Source organism: Peromyscus leucopus, chromosome 7, assembly GCF_004664715.2.
Source record: "Peromyscus leucopus breed LL Stock chromosome 7, UCI_PerLeu_2.1, whole genome shotgun sequence".
NCBI classification, from domain to species: Eukaryota; Metazoa; Chordata; class Mammalia; order Rodentia; family Cricetidae; genus Peromyscus; species Peromyscus leucopus.
The window spans coordinates 26,313,467-26,331,707 of record NC_051069.1 but is presented as its reverse complement, the minus strand read 5'-3'; the positions used below and the strand labels follow the sequence as shown (position 1 = coordinate 26,331,707).

The following is an 18,241-nucleotide window of genomic DNA, read 5'->3' as shown; positions in this document are numbered from 1 at the left end:
TATAGGACGTTGGAAGTACCTAGAGTTAAGGAAGGCTTCACTGGGGAGGGAACATGTCTATGAGAAAAGAAGTCAGTGACAGGCTTCTCTGAGGGGTGGTTGTAAGGCACATTCTGGAAGGAAATGCCCTGTGCAAGCAGGTCATGGCTGGGGGTGGGGTGTCCCTGTATCATGTCGGGCTACTGTGTGAGAGAGGAAGGGCCCGCAGGAGGAGGGGCCCGCAGGAGGAGGGGCCCGCAGGAGGAGGGGCCCGCAGGAGGAGGGGCCCGCAGGAGGAGGGGCCCGCAGGAGGAGGGGTCTGCAGGAGGAGGGGCCCGCAGGAGGAGGGGCCCGCAGGAGGAGGGGTCTGCAGGAGGAGGGGCCCGCAGGAGGAGGGGCCCGCAGGAGGAGGGGTCTGCAGGAGGAGAGGTCTGCAGGAAGAGAGGCCCGCAGGAGGAGGGGTCTGCAGGAGGAGGGGCCCGCAGGAGGAGGGGCCCACAGGAGGAGGGGCCCGCAGGAGGAGGGGTCTGCAGGAAGAGAGGCCCGCAGGAGGAGGGGTCTGCAGGAGGAGGGGCCCGCAGGAGGAGGGGCCCACAGGAGGAGGGGCCCGCAGGAGGAGGGGTCTGCAGGAAGAGAGGCCCACAGCAAAGGGCAGAGAGGAAGTGCAACAGTTTGTTCCAGGAAAGGCGCAAAGCTACACAGAGAAACCCTATCTCGAAAAACCAAAAAAAAAAAAAAAAAAAAAAAAAAAAAACAAAACAAAACAAAACAGTTTGTATCTGAAACATTCTCTAAGACTTATCACAGTGGTTTGTGGAGGAATCTTTCGGAGGTGGGGCCTAGTGAGCGTGTTCTGGGGTGATTTAGAGCGTACCCCTGAAGGAGTTGATGGGACCTGTTCTCCTCCGCAACCCCCCACCGTGATTGGCTCCCTGAAGTGAATGGCTTTTCTTTGCCCTATACTCACACGGTCTTGTGTCCTGATCTTTAGCCCAGAGCAACGGGATGGAAGTTCAAATTAGCCCTTTGTCTTTATAGCTTGATTATTTCTGATGTTCGTTACAGTTGCAGAAAAAACTAACCCAGGGAATAACTGGCTTCCCTGAAACCCAGAGCCAATCCCAGGCCCAGCCCTATCCCTGAAATGCTACCCGTGTCTCAAGTACAAATGATATCACTCCTGGCTAGGCACTGTCCTCCTGAAACACTTTTTTTTTCCCCTTGTAGCTTCTCTTTCGCAGAGGCTGGGCCCTCTGTCCTTCCCGCAGCCTTGTCTTCTGCTCTCTCACCTACCCACAATCCACTGCTCCATTGCGTGGGTCTGTAGCTGCCCTCCAGAAGATGGTGAGACTTCCTGTTAGGGATCCACTGTTGCCTCACCTTTCACCCCGACCCCAGCCTGTCCCTGCTCCCTTTCTTTGTCTTTCCGAATAATCCTACTTCTTCTTTGACACCTAATTCAAATGACCACTTCTTCCAGGAAGCCAACCCTGGCTTCCTCAGTATGAAGCAGCCTCTACTTCCCTTTTGTCCCTGTGGGATTTGCAGTCCACATATCTTTTCACACTTAACATGTCGCTCTTGGGTTTTATTGTACAGCCGTGGGGGTGGGGGAAGGAGGTTGCTGAACTAGTGAGATCCGGCTGCAGGGCCTGTTGGACCTTCAACATGTCACTTAATCCTTTTGTGCTGTAATCTTCGTTTTCATAAAAGCGTTGCAAGAGGGTTAATGTAGTTGAATTCTATTGTGAGGATTAGAGCAACCCGGTATGTGAGGCAGGGATAATAAACAGAGCTCATTAGGTGCTCACCGGACTCATGCGGTTTCCACAACCGCCTCTCTGGCATGGGATTCCAGACACTATGAAGGGTCAACTACCATCTTCTGATGCCTGGGGGACTCAGGCTGACCTCGTTGAGTGTCCAGGCCTGTGTGGCCTTGCACTAACCAGTGCCCTGTGCCTGTTTCCCCCGACCCATGACAGGTGTGCGCTCTGACCTCACTGGGAACTGTTACTTTGTGGTTCAGGACCACTGATTATTACTGAGCTTCTTAGCGCTCTCAGTCCCTGAGACTCAGTCCCATCTTTCCAAGACTCTTAAGCAGGTCCTCAAGGACAACCCTCCTCCCTGGGATTTGTTCCCCTTTTCTTGGTCACAAAGAGCCCTACTTTTTTAATGAGCTGTTAAGGAACTGCCAATTATGCATATAAATGAAGAGGCTGGAAACCATTATGAGTCCAGAAACTAGCTGAAGGGAGCAGCCTCCCCTCAGGCTCCTGGGGTTGCCTTGTCATTCCCGGGAAAGCTGGTATGGCAGAAACCAAGCACCTCCAGTAGCCGGTTCTTCCTTCCTTCCTCTCTCGTGGCTCTGTCTGCCTGAAGTTTGTCCTTCACTGTGCTGAATAGTTTTATGTCACCTTGACTCACGCTGGTGTCATCTGAGCAGAGGGAACCTCAACTGAGAAAATGCCTCCATAGATCCTATTGTAGGCAAACCTGTAGGGCATTTTCTTAGTTGGCAATTGATGGGGGGGGGGGAGTGCAGCCTGCTGTGGGTGGTGCCACCCCTGGGCTGGTGGTCCTGGGTTCTATAAGAGAGCAGGTTGAGCAAGCCATGGGAAGCAAGCCAGTATGCAGCACCTCTCCATGGCTTCTGCATCAGCTCCTGCTTCCAAGTTCCTGCCCTGTTTGAGTTCCTGTCCTGACTTCATTTGATGATGAACAGTGATATGGAAGTGTAAGCCGAATAAACTCTTTCCTCCCCAACTTGTTTTTTGGTCATGGTGTTTTGTCGTAGCAGCAGAACATTAACTAAGACACTCATGTCAGGTAAAAGTGTTTAATATGTAACTTTATGAAATGTCTGAGCTATTTCAGACACAAAATACATTTGCAGCTACCCAACACGTATAACACATTTTTCTAGAAAATTCTTCTTGTTAACTTTTATTTGACTATGTATATGTCTCCCATGGAAATCTAGGGCAAAATTTGCTCAATAAACTTTTAGTTAATTTAACTAAGAAGAAAGAAGGGGAGGAGGAAGAGGAGGAAGACAAAGAAGAGGAGAACTGGAGACCACTGAATTGGGCCCAACAGGGACAAGAGGCAGGAGGCAGGTGGCAGGTGGTTGTCCTGGGGCAGTTTATCTTCCTGACCAAACTTTCACCACAGTTTCTCTTTGTTAAAAGCCCCACCTTTCCCACTTCCTAGGGACCACTTTTTTTTTTTTTTAATTCTAAAGTACACAAAAATGTTTCTGTAAAATATTTGACCAAGATGCCATTAGGAGTACAGGTTTGTATATCAGGCCACTTAGAGGCCAACGCTGTCTCTCTTGTTCGGTACAGCAATGTAACGTTGTCACACTGCTGTGTCCTCGTTTGCACAGGCAGATGGTGAGGACAGGAAATGCCTTCTCCTAAGATCGAGGTAGAGGGTCCTGCAACAAAGACAGATTAACAAGAGAAAAACCTACCAATTTGTTTAGTGGATGCTTCATAGACATGGAGTCTTCAGAAATGAAGACCTGAAGATATAAAGAAACTTATTTGCATGCTAAGTTTGGTGGGGAAGTGCCGAAGTATGATTGGACAGGGGGAGTGTCCCAATGACACACCTGTTACCCTTAGGAGAGGGCCAGGAGGTGAGGTGTTTGTCCTTCTACAGTCCTTTGACAGAGCACTATACATTCTAAAGAGAGGGAGGTCCCCCTTAAGATGTTGCTGAAAACCCTTCTTAGAGTTCTAGAAATCAGATGGCCTTTATAAAACCCTCCTAAACTTTCAGTTCCATTGACTGAAATAGAGCAGGTACATTCAACATGAGGCTTAATTTACCTAGAAGTTGAAGAGGCTCTAAAGGAACATGTTCCCTTCAGGAGTTAGAAGTTCATTGTCATATTCCAGAACAGAATCAACAGGAACAGTAAAAAGGGATTTATATCCTAATGATGAAGACACCCTCACATCATAGGGCCTTCCTGCCTGGGTTCCCCTTTCCTACTCGGCAAACGCTCTTTGCATAGATCTATGAGCAGAGAGTCCCTCTTTTGTCCCATGATTGCTGAACCTTGAATGACCTGATGATTCCTTTCCATGAGGTCTGGTCTCAGGAGTAGTGGCCTCGGAGTGGTGGGAAGCCTGGATCTAACAGTGTTAAACTTAGCCAGCCCTGCCAGAGGCTTTCTGCATCTCTTTGTCTTAGCAGATGAAGACTCTTCCCTTTAATATTTGGTGGACATGAAGGTTTACTGTTTACTTGGAGGTCAGATAATTTTCTAGGCTTTATCTGTCCCTCAGTGGAGAAAGATGGGGGTGGGTGGGTGGGAAGTCAAGGGAAAATTCTTGCTGTTGTTTTTACAGACACTTAATGTAGCATGTTCTGAACCCTGCCACAGATCATCATAGCACTGCTTGGAGATGGATCTGGAAAGCTGAAAATGTACAACGTATGTAAACTCCAATAATGGTATCCAAACTCCAATAAGCCCTTAATCAATAACGATGGCTCTCTAAGATAAAGTAGGACCTCATGGTGGGCAAATATGCTCCTTTACCAAGGCTCATGAAGAGTCTGTGAGGAAAGAGAGGCCTATCATTCCCATTTGGCCAGTAAAGAAACTGAGGCAAAGAGAAATTAGCTTGAGGTCACAAGCAGAGATGGGAGTCTCACTTTCATTATCTGAGTCTGGCACTCCTGTCCTTTCCATTAGCTGTGCTGACTGCTAAGCCTTATTGTGTTCCTTCTCCCAAGGGATTTGCATTTTAATGGTGGCCAGAGGTTCTATGTTAATGTACAAAACTATGAATATCTAATTGTAGAATCTTAAAATACCACCTCGGGGGTGGGGGTAAGTGGGCAGGGTCAGGTATTGAGTAGGGAAAGGGGGGGTTGTTTTTTTTTTTTTTTAGTAGCAAGGAGAGAAAGAAAAAAGTGTACTGCTTTTGAAATTGTGTTACACAAGCAGAAAGTCTTTCTTCTAGTCTGATTTGGAAGGAAGAAATCTCACCCAGGAAAAGGGGAGGCAGGCACAGAGAGGTTAAAAGGCTCTGTTGGCTTTTAGGAAGAGAAGCGTTACTACCGGGTCTTTGGGACTTGGAAAGGATTTGGATGGTTGAGGCCCGGGGAGAGGCTCTGAAGACAATTCTCAGCTGGAACTGAGGGAGACACTTCAAGGATGATGCTCTTGCTGATGCCTCTAATCAAATGCAAGGAATGGGTCCAATTACAGAGGAGAACTTAATCAATTCTCCCATCCTGAAGCACTAGGCTAGCACTGGCCTTAGACAAGAGGCTCACATGATGTCACCAAGTCCCATTTCATCTCCATTTCAACTCTCCTCAGGCTTCATCTTGAGGCTACTCAGAATACCACCAAGCAGAGCTAGTATATGCCCTCCATTGCTACTGGAAACTTAGAGGTCCCCCTCATCGGGGAACTTTGAATCTCCTATCAGAGTAATGGACTCAGAAGAAAGCTCAAGTACAGGCAGGAAATCATAAACCTCAGCAACTTCCTGGGAGAGGGAGATGCAAAAGAAAAAGAGAAAGCTATGCCTTTTGGGTTAGGCACGGAGGTTAGGCAAACAGCCATATGGCAAAAAGGAGGTAACCTCAGAGAAAGAGCCAAAGTCCAAAGTACCAAAGAAAACATAGACCCTGGAGGCCACCCAAAAGAGACAGAAAAGATGAAGAAGGGAAAAGGAAAAGTTACACCTTTCTGAGCAAGGACTCAGAAAGACAGACAGTACCTACAGAGCCTCGTGTAGCTCCACAGCAACTTTACAAAGAGCAGGGACTTGAGAAGCAAAAGTGCATCATCTTATTAGGGGAATAATTATTCCTCCCATCTGTTTAGCACAGTGTTAGGTGAATACACCTTCCTGAGTAGTGGTTTATTGCCAGATGATTGACAGGTTCAACTAGATTCAACGTTTTCTGTAGCTTGGAATGTTAGGTTTACCCAGGCCAGAGGTAGATTCCATTCTCTTGACCAGAAGGAAATAGCTTTCTCTTAGTGGGCCTCCACCAATGCTACCATAGCACTGTTAGTCCTGGTGAGTATCCCTGCTCATATCACCAGTGCTGGATCAGGAGGCCAGAAACTAGTTTTGGAAAATAGAGGAAGAAATTAATTCAATGCAGGGAGTTAAACTTACACAGCCCAAAAGGGATGAGGTAGCAAATTCCAGGAAGGCAGAAGCTGGTCTCCAGGAAATCTAGAAGGTAGGGACCTGAGAGATCTGCCACCCAGGGTCTCAGGTGCTTGGAACATCCAGGCGAGCAGATTTAGAGGAAGTCCAGATGCCTGCAAAGCTGCATGTGGCTATGTCTATGTCCCTACCTCTGCGTCTGCTACCTCTTGTTGGTAGACTCTTTCAAAAGCACAGGCAGACCAAGCTCCTGACTTTCTGCCTGTGTGTCAGCAAAGGACTGAGAAGGATGGAACAATGTCACCGATCAACAAAGTCCCTCTCTCATTGTTTTGTTTTTTTTTTTTTCTCCAGAGTTGCTTCTGTTGACTCTCTGGATTGGGTGACTCTACCTGGACAAAGTCTTGGATTGAGGTGTGACATGCTTCAGGGAAGGGGAGTGTTCAATGAAGTCACAAGGCATCCTGAAATAACAGAGTGGGGCAACGTATGGACTGGGGATTGGGAGGTATGAATCATGAACAGCAATTGTTACTTAAGTATGAAGAAAATGGAGCCAGAAAAGCTTACATTATAGTTTCTCTCTGGATAGATAACTAAAAGATGAACTTTAGAACCAAACGATCACTGGTTTAAATACCTATATGTTTTGAACTAACGTCTTAAACTTCTTGGAGCTTCGCTTCACCCTGAGAATAGCAATTTGATATGAAGTGTAGTTAAGGATTGAGCAATGAAAGCCTCCCTGTTATCTGGTGCAGAACCTGTGCACACAATGTCACTATGTTCCCCTTCCCCTTTCCACTTAGTGACTGGTTCAATAAACAGCAACTGGAAACTGACTGGCTCTGTCATCAGCAAGCTGTTAGTATTCTTAAGGGGAGTCTGCCAGAGATGACCACTCAGACACAGATCATAGACAACTGAAAGTCTTTATTCTAGTTGCTGGGACTACAACTCAAGTATTCGGGGACCCCACCGTCAGCCTGAGTGTCCAGCGCATGGGGGTTTTGAAGGCAAAAACAGTGTCCTGGTATCTCCTTCAGTAGCTGCAAGGGGTGCTTTGCAGAAGCAAGCAGTTTAGCAGAACTTGGGCAATATTCTGTGGGATTTTCCATCAAAGAGATCAAATTCTAGTTAAATTTGAAGTGGGCTCAGCAAGAATAAAGCTGGAGGAAACTCTTCATTGTCTTGCCCTGTCACAGTATCAAAGATGAATATGATAACTTCTTGATCTTTATACGCTCAGAGTCCAGGGAGCAAGGCAGTCATAAATAGAGTCACCCTCAGAATTCATGGCTCTGCTAGTTACTTTCATATTACTAAGGTCCAAATATCCCCCAAAGAATCATTTGAATGAGGAGGAACATGATTCTTGGTACGAGAGGAATCAGAGACATCAGTCCATTATGGCTGAAGGGTGTGGCTGAACAGAGTGGTTCACATGGTGATGGAGAGAGAGAAAGAGAAGGGGGTGAGCACAGAGGCTGCTGCTCAGCTAAATCTGTCCCTTTCCCCCCTCTTACTCTATCCAGATCCCCATGTCATGGTGCCATCCCCTCAGCTAATCCTCCTGAAGGTGCTTCTCCATTTGCTAGGCGACTCTAAATCTGGTCAACTTGACCATGAAGATTAGCCATCACCACAGAGGACTGGTTACAGGACCATTTGTGAATGCTGAATCCAGTCAATTTGACAATGAAGATTAGCCCTCATCATGGAGGAGGTTGCAGGACCATTCCCAGATGCTGAATCCATGGAAATCAACTCCCTTGAATTAGACCTTCATGTCACCATGGCACAATATGTGATAGAAACCACACAAGGAAGGAAACATTTATGTCACTCTTGGTGTCAGAGCTTTCAATGCATTGTGGCAGGAAGGATGCAGCAGACAGGAAGTAGAAAGGAGTAGTAACAGGAAGGAGCTGTGACCTACTTCCTCCAACTAGGTAGGCCCCACTTTCAACCATTTTATCACTTTCCAAAATAGAGCTACCCTTTGGGGACTAAGATTCAACATAAGCCTGTAGAGGGCATTTCATATTCAAGCCATCCTTTTTCTAAAATGGTATAGCAGGCATATATAACCGACATATATCCTCTTGAATGGTTTGATCTCTAAATTATTTATGGTACCTAATATAATTAAATAGTATGTAGATGGCTGATGTGTTGTATTATTTAGGGACTCATGCAAGAAAAAAAAAGTCTGTGCTGTTCAACGCAGATGCACTTTTTCAGATATTTCTCAACTGCAGCTGGTTGAAATGTGTATGGAAATCCACAGATACAAGGGCTGACTGCCCCCCCCCAAAGCACGTGAAGTGCTATGAAGCATTATATAACATAAATGCAATGAAAATGTATTGAATACTATTTCGTTACATATTTGATATCAGCAGTGCATGCAATTAAGGCATCTTTGGCAAGCTAGCTTCAAGTTCCTATCATTCTCTACAGCCCTCCTTGTCCCCATGGTGAGTCACAGCTGCCCACTACACAACCCAGTTTAGTGCTGGCCTTTCATTGCCTTCTCCATACCACATGGATCGTGGATTGGCCATAAGACATAAAGGGATGGGAATTCCTGCTAGCTTGAAAATCGGCCCTAGCGTAACCAAACACATGTGTTGATCTCCCAGGCTCCTGTTCTCTGCTTGTCTCTCTCTCAGGTGGGACTGTGCCTTTCTTTGGTGGCTGGTAGGCTATGGAGTGACAGGGTTGTTAGCCTTGGCTCTTCACTGCAAGAAACTTTCCACAACCTGTGAGGAACATGTTCTGAGTGTCTCTGCAGTTCAGCCCACAAGGGGTTAAACGCCTGAGGAAAAGGTTCCTGCCTAGTCCATCTCTTCACTGCACAATGGCAAAGTGCTTTCTCTGCAGTGACCTTTGATCTAATTGCACATTTGCCATCATTCAATTGGGCCCACCATTCTGTGCCCAGTAGGGAAATGACAGGAGACTGAAGGGCCTTGAAAATTCAGTCCTTAGCTTTGTGGCTTTTTGCCTCAAATGCCACCCAGTCCCCTGCAGGAGGAGCACGCTGTGGTGACTCCAACATCCAAATACTCTAATACCAAGAGTGCCAGGGGATCAGAGCTGTGGCAAGGAGGGGGTGGGGACAGAAGACAGCGCGGAACCCCTGAGGACCGGGTTCCATTGTCCAGCTGCCATAGACGTGGCATTGAGAAGGACATTAGCATCCAAACTGTGACTGGGTGGAAGCAGATACTGGGCTGCCTTCTCCAAAGGCCTCCCGCAGGGTCCCAGAGGGAAACTGGGGCAGGCCCAAGAAGAGGAAGTAGTGTGGGATGAAGGACAGAAGAAGGTGCTGGTTGCCAAGCTCCAGTCTGAAGGGACCAGGGCATGCGGAAGGAAGGTTTCCACATGGTCCACACAGGCTGAGCTCAGAGACAGAACTGAGGACATACAATCACCAGTGCTTGCCTTCACCTGGGGCTCCAAGGTGGCCCTTGGACCCCTGCTGAGGCCACTGGGTTACCTTGAAGTGTGGCCTTCCCACCTCTGCTCTACTCTCAGCCCTCCCTGCTGTCATAGATCTTTCCAGAAATGTAAGTGGAGCCCCCGGCCTTCTCTCCAGTCCTTCAACACCCTTCAAAGCCATGCTGAATAGTCTCAGACCCTTTGTTGTAGCTTTTCAGCCTTTCAGGAGCCTCTACCTGTCTGTCACTCAGTCTCCTTTCTTGTGACGTCACTCCAAGAACCTTGGTCTGCTGCTATCACACTGACTCCTCCATTTACTGAACATAGCAGACCCTGTCCAGCTTCTGTGCATGTGACCTTCTCTGCATCTGGCCATCTTTTTTGCTCTTGGGCATTTTATCTGCATGATGCCTCTCAGGAGCCATCCTGATCTCACTGAACATTTCTGGATCTTTGTACTTCTTGACTTAAAGTCTCACGGTAGACATACTGCTCAAGACCGGAGTCCAGATTCTAGCTCTGCTGATGTGGTATTGAATCGCCTTGGATAATTGGCTTGACCGGTCTGAGATTTCCATTCTGACCATCCCAATGCAGAGCAGCTCACAAAGATTAAATGGGAGATGTCTCCCATGTGTGACAGTAGTCCTGCAGGCTTGCAAGCTGCTCAAGGTTAGCGATGACACAAAGGGGTGGGTAAGACGATTCAGCTCGCAAAATGCTTGCCATGCAAGCTTGAGGATCTGAGTTCCATTCCCAGCACACATGTCATATTAAAAAACACAAACAAACTGGGGGTGGTAGTGTGTGCTGGGTAGGATGAGGCAGGAGGATTCCTGAGGCACACTGGCCAGCCAGTCTAGCCTAAGCGCTCAGCCCCAGGTTCCGGTGAGACTCTATCTTAAAGAAGCCAAGTAGAAGGCTCCTGAGGTCAACACCTGAAGTTGACCTCTGGCTTCCACACACTCAAGAATACACACAAGTGCACCACCCCCACATACACACACATACACATACAATTATATGAAAATCCTTATGTCCTCTCTGTGCCCAGCTCTCAGCTGGACTTAAAGCAAGTGCCTGATGCAGGAGCAGAGGCCCTTGCCGGAGGTAAGTGGCAATGAACCCCATGGCATTGTTCACCAGGGAAGGATAGGGAAGGGTAGAGAAAGGTAGGGAAGGGTTGGGAAGGGTAGGGAGAGGTAGGGAAAAGTAGGAAAGGGTAGGAAAGGGCAGGCAGTAGAGAAGCAGGCAGCATCTGGAGGCCTCTTGCCCACCGTCACTCATTTGCCTAGCTGAGCTCAGCAGCCCTGCCACAGAGGATATAGGGCTCCAGGCCCGGAGGCTTGTTCCAAACTGGCCCAGCTATTCTTGGGAGCTTTTTATGTCATAAAGAGAGTCCCCTAACTGGCCCGTTGACCTTTCCCCAGGCTTCCCGAAGGCTGAGTTCTCATCTGGTGCACAGTATAAGAGCCACCTCCCTAGAGAAAGCAGAAAGAGCAGACAAGAGGGACCGGTGATAACAGCCCCCACTTGGTGAGATTGATAGCGTTCTGGGTGTTCTGCTGAGCATTTTGGATACATTTCCGGATTTAATCTTTGTGCCTTCAGCACAGCTGTGGGTTAGGATGGTAAGAATGGCAGTTCAGAACCATCAAGGCACTTACTTAAAACCACACAGCTAGGTACCAACAGAACCAGGGTATGGACCCATGCTTTGTCTGACTACGGAAGTCCTTACAGTATTTCCCATTCTTGGGGTGGGGTAGGTCAACTGCAGGGTTGTTGCTTCTCAGAGACAAGGACATATTCCCCCAGAAGTTGGTTCCTGGGCTCTGGGTGGGCATGGCAGCTGGTTTGCGAGGACTCCTCTTGGGGTGGGGTCAGGGAGAGGGCGGTGATTTATTCTGCTGATTACGCCATATGTTCCCTTTGTGGCCAAGCTGGTGACAGAAACATGAACGCCATTAGAGAGTATCGTTATGGGAGGACGGACTGCATCATCTCCAGCTGGAGCTAAAGTCGGGAGAGATACATCAGGGCCTGTTGGGATCACTCCCTGGAGGCAGGCAGCAAAGACTCAGCCCAGCAATCTTCCTCTTCATGCACTCAGGTGGAGCCACAGGTGGAGCCAGCAAGTTGGAAGCTTGGCTACCAGGGCAAGACTGATCTCCCCGTGGGGGAGTCCCATGTGCAAAGTGTCTGCCTGTATGAGTTTCTGTCCTGCCTCTTTCTAAGAAAATATGGATATGGCAGGATTGCGTTGTAATCACCACATCTAATTACAAAAAGGGAGTAAATCACCGAACAAAATTAGTTTTCAGAGTCTTAATTATCATCAGAAAGAGTAATTAATAAGCAAAACAGGAAATGACCAAGCCAAGTTCCCTAGTCTGCAAAGATGTGTTTTCCTTTCAGCACTCGGGAGGATGGGGAATGGGAGGGATGGGACAGATGGGGTGGGGGCACAGTACCAAAGCTTCCAGAGCCCCAGTGGGCATTAAAAATGAATATCCCAGGGCTCCATGGATCTCAGATGTTCACATTCCTTTCAAACTTGGTTTGCAAAGTTTCTAGGTCATTCCTTGCAGGCCCTTCCTTTCCCAGGCCTGGTGGCCAGAGGAAGGCAGATGAATTAGAATAAACATACAGGCCAGTTCCCTTCTCTATCCTTCCGAGTAACAGGCTCTGGGCCAGAAACTCTCAAACCAATTGATGATAACAAGCTGAAGTTCAATGCCATTGGCTGTCTGCTGAGACCGCCCTGGCTTTTCTTATGTCTGTTCATCAGCTTGTTTTTTTTTTTTCTTTCTTTCTTTCTTTTTTTTATTTATTCATTTTAGTAGTAGCATCATATAAATAAAACACCATTACAAAAATGTCGCAGAAAGTTCAAAACTATTCATTATCCATTTCGTACAGATTAAAATTGCCATCAAGGCTGTTTGGATTTGTCTCGCGTTCCTTTCCTTCTAATGAGCCGGATAGAGAAGGCAAAGGATGCTAATGCGTCCTTACATCTCTATCATATCTCGGCTTTTACTATATAAAGCATCAAGGTCGCATTCTGGGGAAATGTCTTTTTACCAAAGGTGCTATAATAATAATGAAGAAGCAATTTGTTTCAGCAAACTGCCTGCAGTAATGAGGCTTAATTATAACCATGTTATTAATACCGCTGCTTAAGGTAATTCACTTCTGAGCGGGGTGCAGAACAGTAAACTATAATTTAAACAAGAATCGAGACCTAATTTAAATCATCGGATCTACTGCGGAAAAAGGCAAACAGAATGACTATAATCCGCACGTTGATTTAAATCTTGCCCCCCCCATGCCATTTCCAGGAGACCTGGGTGACTCTCAGAGGGGTAAGAAGCCCCAGCATGGGTCTCGGTTCTCCCACTCTTCCAGGAGGCTTTGTGGGTGACACAGCTCTGCTGACCTGTAGCCAGACACCTGTTGGCTCTTACCTCCTCCTCTCCGTAGGCAGGTGAGGTTGACAGGGTAGAAGGAAGGTTGTAGTGGGTAGCCATTCCAGCTTTGATCTGGAAGTTCCAACCTCCATTGAGGCTTCCGTAACTGCCACGCCTACAAGGTGGGGCCGAGAGAGGACCCTAAAGACATGAGATCCGGATGCGCCAGCTCTCTTGGTTCCCAGACCCTGGACGCTGGAGGTAGACCCAGCAGAGTTCTCCAGAGAACACCACCGGACTGCACTACACCATTCCCAGACCTTGTTACCTATCCCTTCACTTGTGAGTTACCCCCACAAAATAAACCTCCCTTTTAACTACATGGAGTGGCCTTAGTAATTTCACCAATAGGAGGTCCTCATCATCTCAAGGACATTTTCAAGACGATGTTGAACTCACTGTGTTTCTTTCCCCCATAACTTAGGATGAAAACATGGGGTTTGTGATGGCAGACAAATCACTGGACTCTGACTTTTTAAAACGTAGTTTTAATTTATTCTTTGAGAATTTTGTACATATATACAATGCATTCTGATCATATCTACCTCCCATTCCCCCCACTCCTTCCCTTCCAACTTCTGATCACCCCTGTGTTCTTCCACGTTCGTAACTTCTTTTTTAAAAATAACCCAGAGTCCAGTTAGTGCCTCCTGGTATGGGCACAGGTGGAGGGCATATGCTGAACATGATCAGCTTACCAGGGACCACACCCTTGAGGAAGACTGACTCTTCTTAACCCCTAGCTGTCATCAATTGCCAATTATTCCTCAGTTAGACTAGCCATGAGGCCTTGTGACTACCTCCCCTGCCTGTGCTGGAATGTTGATCTTGGCTTGATCTTGGGCAGGTCTTGCTTGGCTTTCAATTTCTACAAAAGCCCACACTCAAGATATAAAGGGAGGTGATCTGTTGCCCAAGAACACACAGTGGACTACAGAATAGAAACCAGCACCCTTAGTCTATTGGTCTGGTGTCCTGGCAGTGATATTAGCTTAACTGGTAGGTCTAAGCCTCCCTCTGCCATTCTAACAGGACACCTCAGACACTAGCCCAAAGACTGCAAAATGTAGCTGTTCCCCAGGGTATCTTGAGATGTTTGTTCGACAATGTCAAGTTCATGAGTCCTGTGCCCCACACCTAGATTCTGATATCAGTGTGGCTTTGGGTTGTGGGGACTTGTGTATTTATCAAGAACTTTGAATACCAAGCATGATGTTCATTTCACTTCTTGTGGTATCAGTATGCAATATACAAGGAATGCATGCACGTGTGTGCCCATGTGCACATGTGTTTCCTTGACTACCTTTCGAGTTATATTTGTTCATTCATCTGCTTAACATTTATGTGCATCAATTATGTGCATAGCACTTTATATTGCTGCTCTATTTTCAATGACTTTCCCCCTTCTTGATTCAGGACTGTAGTTCATGTTAGCCTAAATGAAAAAAAAAAGTAGGAAATTGAGAAAAGAGGTGTGTGATTTCTATTGAAAGACCATGTGGACTACCATGTTTTATAACTGTGCTCCAGAGAGGTTAGATACTACAAGGAAAGGAGGTGTCTTTTCTAAGAGTCAATGTTAGCTAGGATTTAGGAATCTTAGGCTGAGTTAATGAGGTGATTATGAATCTCTGCTACTGACAATTTACAAAATATGAGAGACTTCTAGATCAGAGCAATGAAGGTGCTATTTACAGCCTTGATTCCAGAACCATAGGACATCTGCACCTGTGGAGGGTCTTTGACCAGCACCTAATCCTGCCTGTCCATTCTTCACCTAACCACCTAATCAGTCCCCGAACTAAGCCACTGCCCTTGGAGCTAGAAGAACACAGGAGGTGCTGGGCTAGGTGTCCCACCCGACCTCTCCCAAGGCCCATGCACGCAGGGAGATTCTGCAGCCAAGCTGAGGGTAGAACTCCCTAGATCCAAATCTGGGTATCCTAGAGGGAAAGTCCTCTATCATCGGGACCTCTAAGTTCCAGAGGACTTTTTGAAAAAGCATGTGAAATGGGAAGGGGGAAGTGAGTTTTCCAAATGGTTCAAAATACCACAAAAATCTTCAAGATTTTCATCTTTATTATTTTTATTTTAAATTTGACAAACATGCAATAATTAGAAGCCTTAGTTTATCCAAACAAATGTCAACCTCTTCCTCAACACTCCCAGGCCTGCCTCAGTTTCTCTCCCACATCATCCCCACATACTCTTCTGGCTCGGCTCCACCCGAGAAGCCTGTGCATCCCTCTCTCCTTCTCCTACCACTGCGGTTTCTTTTTCTTTCACTTGTTCCTTTCCAAGACAATTCCCTCCTGGGTTTCCCTACTGGTAAGAGTTCTGCAGAGCCAAATGACACCAAATGATGTCTCCAGATGGTGGTAATGATTGGGTTCTGGCTGAACTGAGGTAAGAAGGCACAGAGCTATGAGACAGAGCCTAGCCTTAGCTGTTCTGGGAGCAACCCTCCTCCCTCACACATTGCATCTTCTATGCAATTGCACACATACATGCATGCATGCATGCATGCACATGTAATGCAACTCGAGTTCACACCCACAATGAAAACACAGACACGAATGCTGGTCCACAGAAGCAAAGACATACCCACAGAGCTCCATTCAGCCATAACCCTCATATCCTTCCCTGTAGTCGGAAGATTTCCTGTGCCCCCAGTGGTCAGGACAAATCTCTCCCATCCGAGTCCCCCAAGTAAACACACAGAGGTTTATATCAATTATAACTGCATGGCCATGGCTCAAGCCTTTTTTCTAGCTAGCTCTTATATCTTAAATTAGCCCATAACTATTAATCTATGTATCACCACGTGTTCTGTGGCTTTACCTGCATCCCACTACATGTTGCTCCTTGGGTGGCTCACTGCCCCCCACCACTTCTTCCTGTCTCTCTCTTTGAATTTCCTGCCTACCTCTAAGTTGCCTTGCCATAGGCCAAATGGCTTTATTTATCAACCAATCAGAGCAACACATAGTCACAGCATACAGAAAGACATTCCCCCATGACTCCCCCAATTAACCCTTCGTAATTTTCCAAAGTGCTGGGTTCACTCCCACCAGTGTTGGCCGCAGGTGTCTGGGGATGCTGTCCGTTTCAATCTTGAAGACACTGTGAACCTGTCCAGATAAAATGTCTGGAGGAGAGTCAGCAGCAGTGGAGTTGGGGAGAAGGAGGATGTGGCATGTGGAGCGGTTCTCTTAGGAGAGATAGAACTTCTTGCCTCATTCCATCTCCTTGCAACCTCCTGCAGGCTGCTTCATCTCGAGCTGTGTGAGCTCAGAGGAGGCGTCCAATTTGATGAACAATACCTATAAAGCCATTCACAGTAGGACCCGCTGTGACACAGTGTCCTACTGACCTGGCCAAACAGTGTACTGGTTCTGTCCCCCTGCAAATCTTCCATGAAGACACTCCCAATGTAGTCTCCCCTCACCATCCATCTCCAAGCAATGTCCTTGGAGCCCAGACTCATGCCTCTTAGAGCAGAGTCTATGGTTGTGACTTTAGGATTTTGGAGGAACTGAGCCACCTCATGCAAGGGTTTGAGAGGAGAAGGTGGTGGGCAGTGTCCCCAGAGAAAGTTAGGATGTGAGAAGACAGTTACACCAAAGCTCCTTTTAGAGCTGGTGTCTGGAGGCTGGACCTCCTGTAGATACTGTAGATACCCATGACTTATCAGGGCTCATTTAAAAGCCTTGGAAATTGGGAATCCCTTTAAGACACCCTGCTGAGTAGTGTCACCTCTATAGGTCAGTGGGGCAATCACCCAGTATCTAGTTAAACCAGCCTCCCCTTGGGCCAGAGTTCCTGGAAGAGTCTTTGTGGGTGGAAAGTACCATTCAGTCTTGCCGGGTCACCATTCTGATGATAAAAGTATCTTTCATCTCATTCTTTTCAAAGCACTTTCACACGATTAACCTATTGATTGATTGAGTCATTGTACACGTTTATTGAACACACGAGATGCTTCTGATCTTGATAGAACAAGGCAGGATCTAGATAAATACCTGCACTCATGGCGAGTGTCCACAAAGACCAGGCCATGCTGATGGCTGCCCTGAGCAGTGAGGTGGGTTTTACAGAGAGAAAGGAGGGCATCCTTCAAGAGAATCCCCGCCCTGACTCCCTGAAGGCCAGACAGCAAACTCATCGAACTGCTTTCTCAGAGAGGCCAAGTGACTTGCTGACTCTCCTGGCATTAGCGGCAGATTCAGAACACACCTCCTCATTCAAGTCAGATGTGCCTTCCTTCTGTGTTCCCAAAATGCTGCTCTCTAGAAAGTTCTTCCTATGGTCAGATCTCTTCTTTCCTTCCTCTTCTCTGAGTGGAGAAACAGTCACATCCCGATATTTCTTTCTGGGCCCACATGTACATCACTTCAGAGACAAGAAAGGAAAAAAAAAAAGATATCTGTCTCCTCTACTTCCCAAAGAAGGTCAGCAATCCCGAGCAGCTGTCTGCACGTCACAGTTGCATGCAGCCTCTGCCAGGACGTTTATTTTCCCCAAGGGAGCCCTGGCTGTGTGCATTGGCACTGTGCACTGTGGCAGGGACAATTCTATCTTCCTCCTCAGAACTGGGACTGCAGATTACTGCGTGGGCCCATGCCCCATACCAGGGCCAGGGTATGGGAGGGTCTGCTTTTGCCTTTCTGTCTTTCTGTCTGTTTGTCTGTCTGTCTGAGGATGCTGGAGAACTGGGTGTGTTTCTGTATGAGAATTTATCAGAGTAACAAGACCGAGACCGACTTGATGAAACTTTTTAATAACTGTAAGGACCACCCCCCTTCCCTAGTATGATTGAAAACCTGCTAAAGGAGGGTGAGGGTGGCCATGTGCAGGGGCCTCCTGGAAGTGGAGGGCTACCGGGCTGAGAGGAGATGTCTCTGTGGGTAGCAGCCTCTCCTCAGAGCACAGGCGATCTCACAAGTTACTCCTCCTCTTATTTTTCCTTGAAGGTCAAGGGCCCTAAATTGTAGCAGTATCTGGACAGCATGGTGCTGAAGGGCAGGTGGGCAGAGACTGGAGGTGGGGCGCTTATGTCTGGGATTTAAGACAAGGCACTCTTGGGGCCTCCACTCACAGGTCTGGGGAAGCGAGGCTTGGGAAAAGCTGGAAGGCTGGGAAGGATGTACTCTTTTGAGTTAGAAAGTGGAAGAGCCACCCATC

At 47.4% G+C, this 18,241-nt stretch overlaps 1 long non-coding RNA gene across 1 annotated transcript; it reads left to right on the top strand.

Annotated features, from left to right (window-relative positions):
• The first annotated feature begins 4,347 nt into the window (after nucleotides 1–4,347).
• LOC119088415 lies at nucleotides 4,348–6,975 on the top strand. Its single transcript, XR_005092086.1, has 2 exons — nucleotides 4,348–4,432; nucleotides 6,492–6,975. It is a non-coding gene; the product is annotated as an uncharacterized LOC119088415 (long non-coding RNA).
• Nucleotides 6,976–18,241: the final 11,266 nt, after the last annotated feature.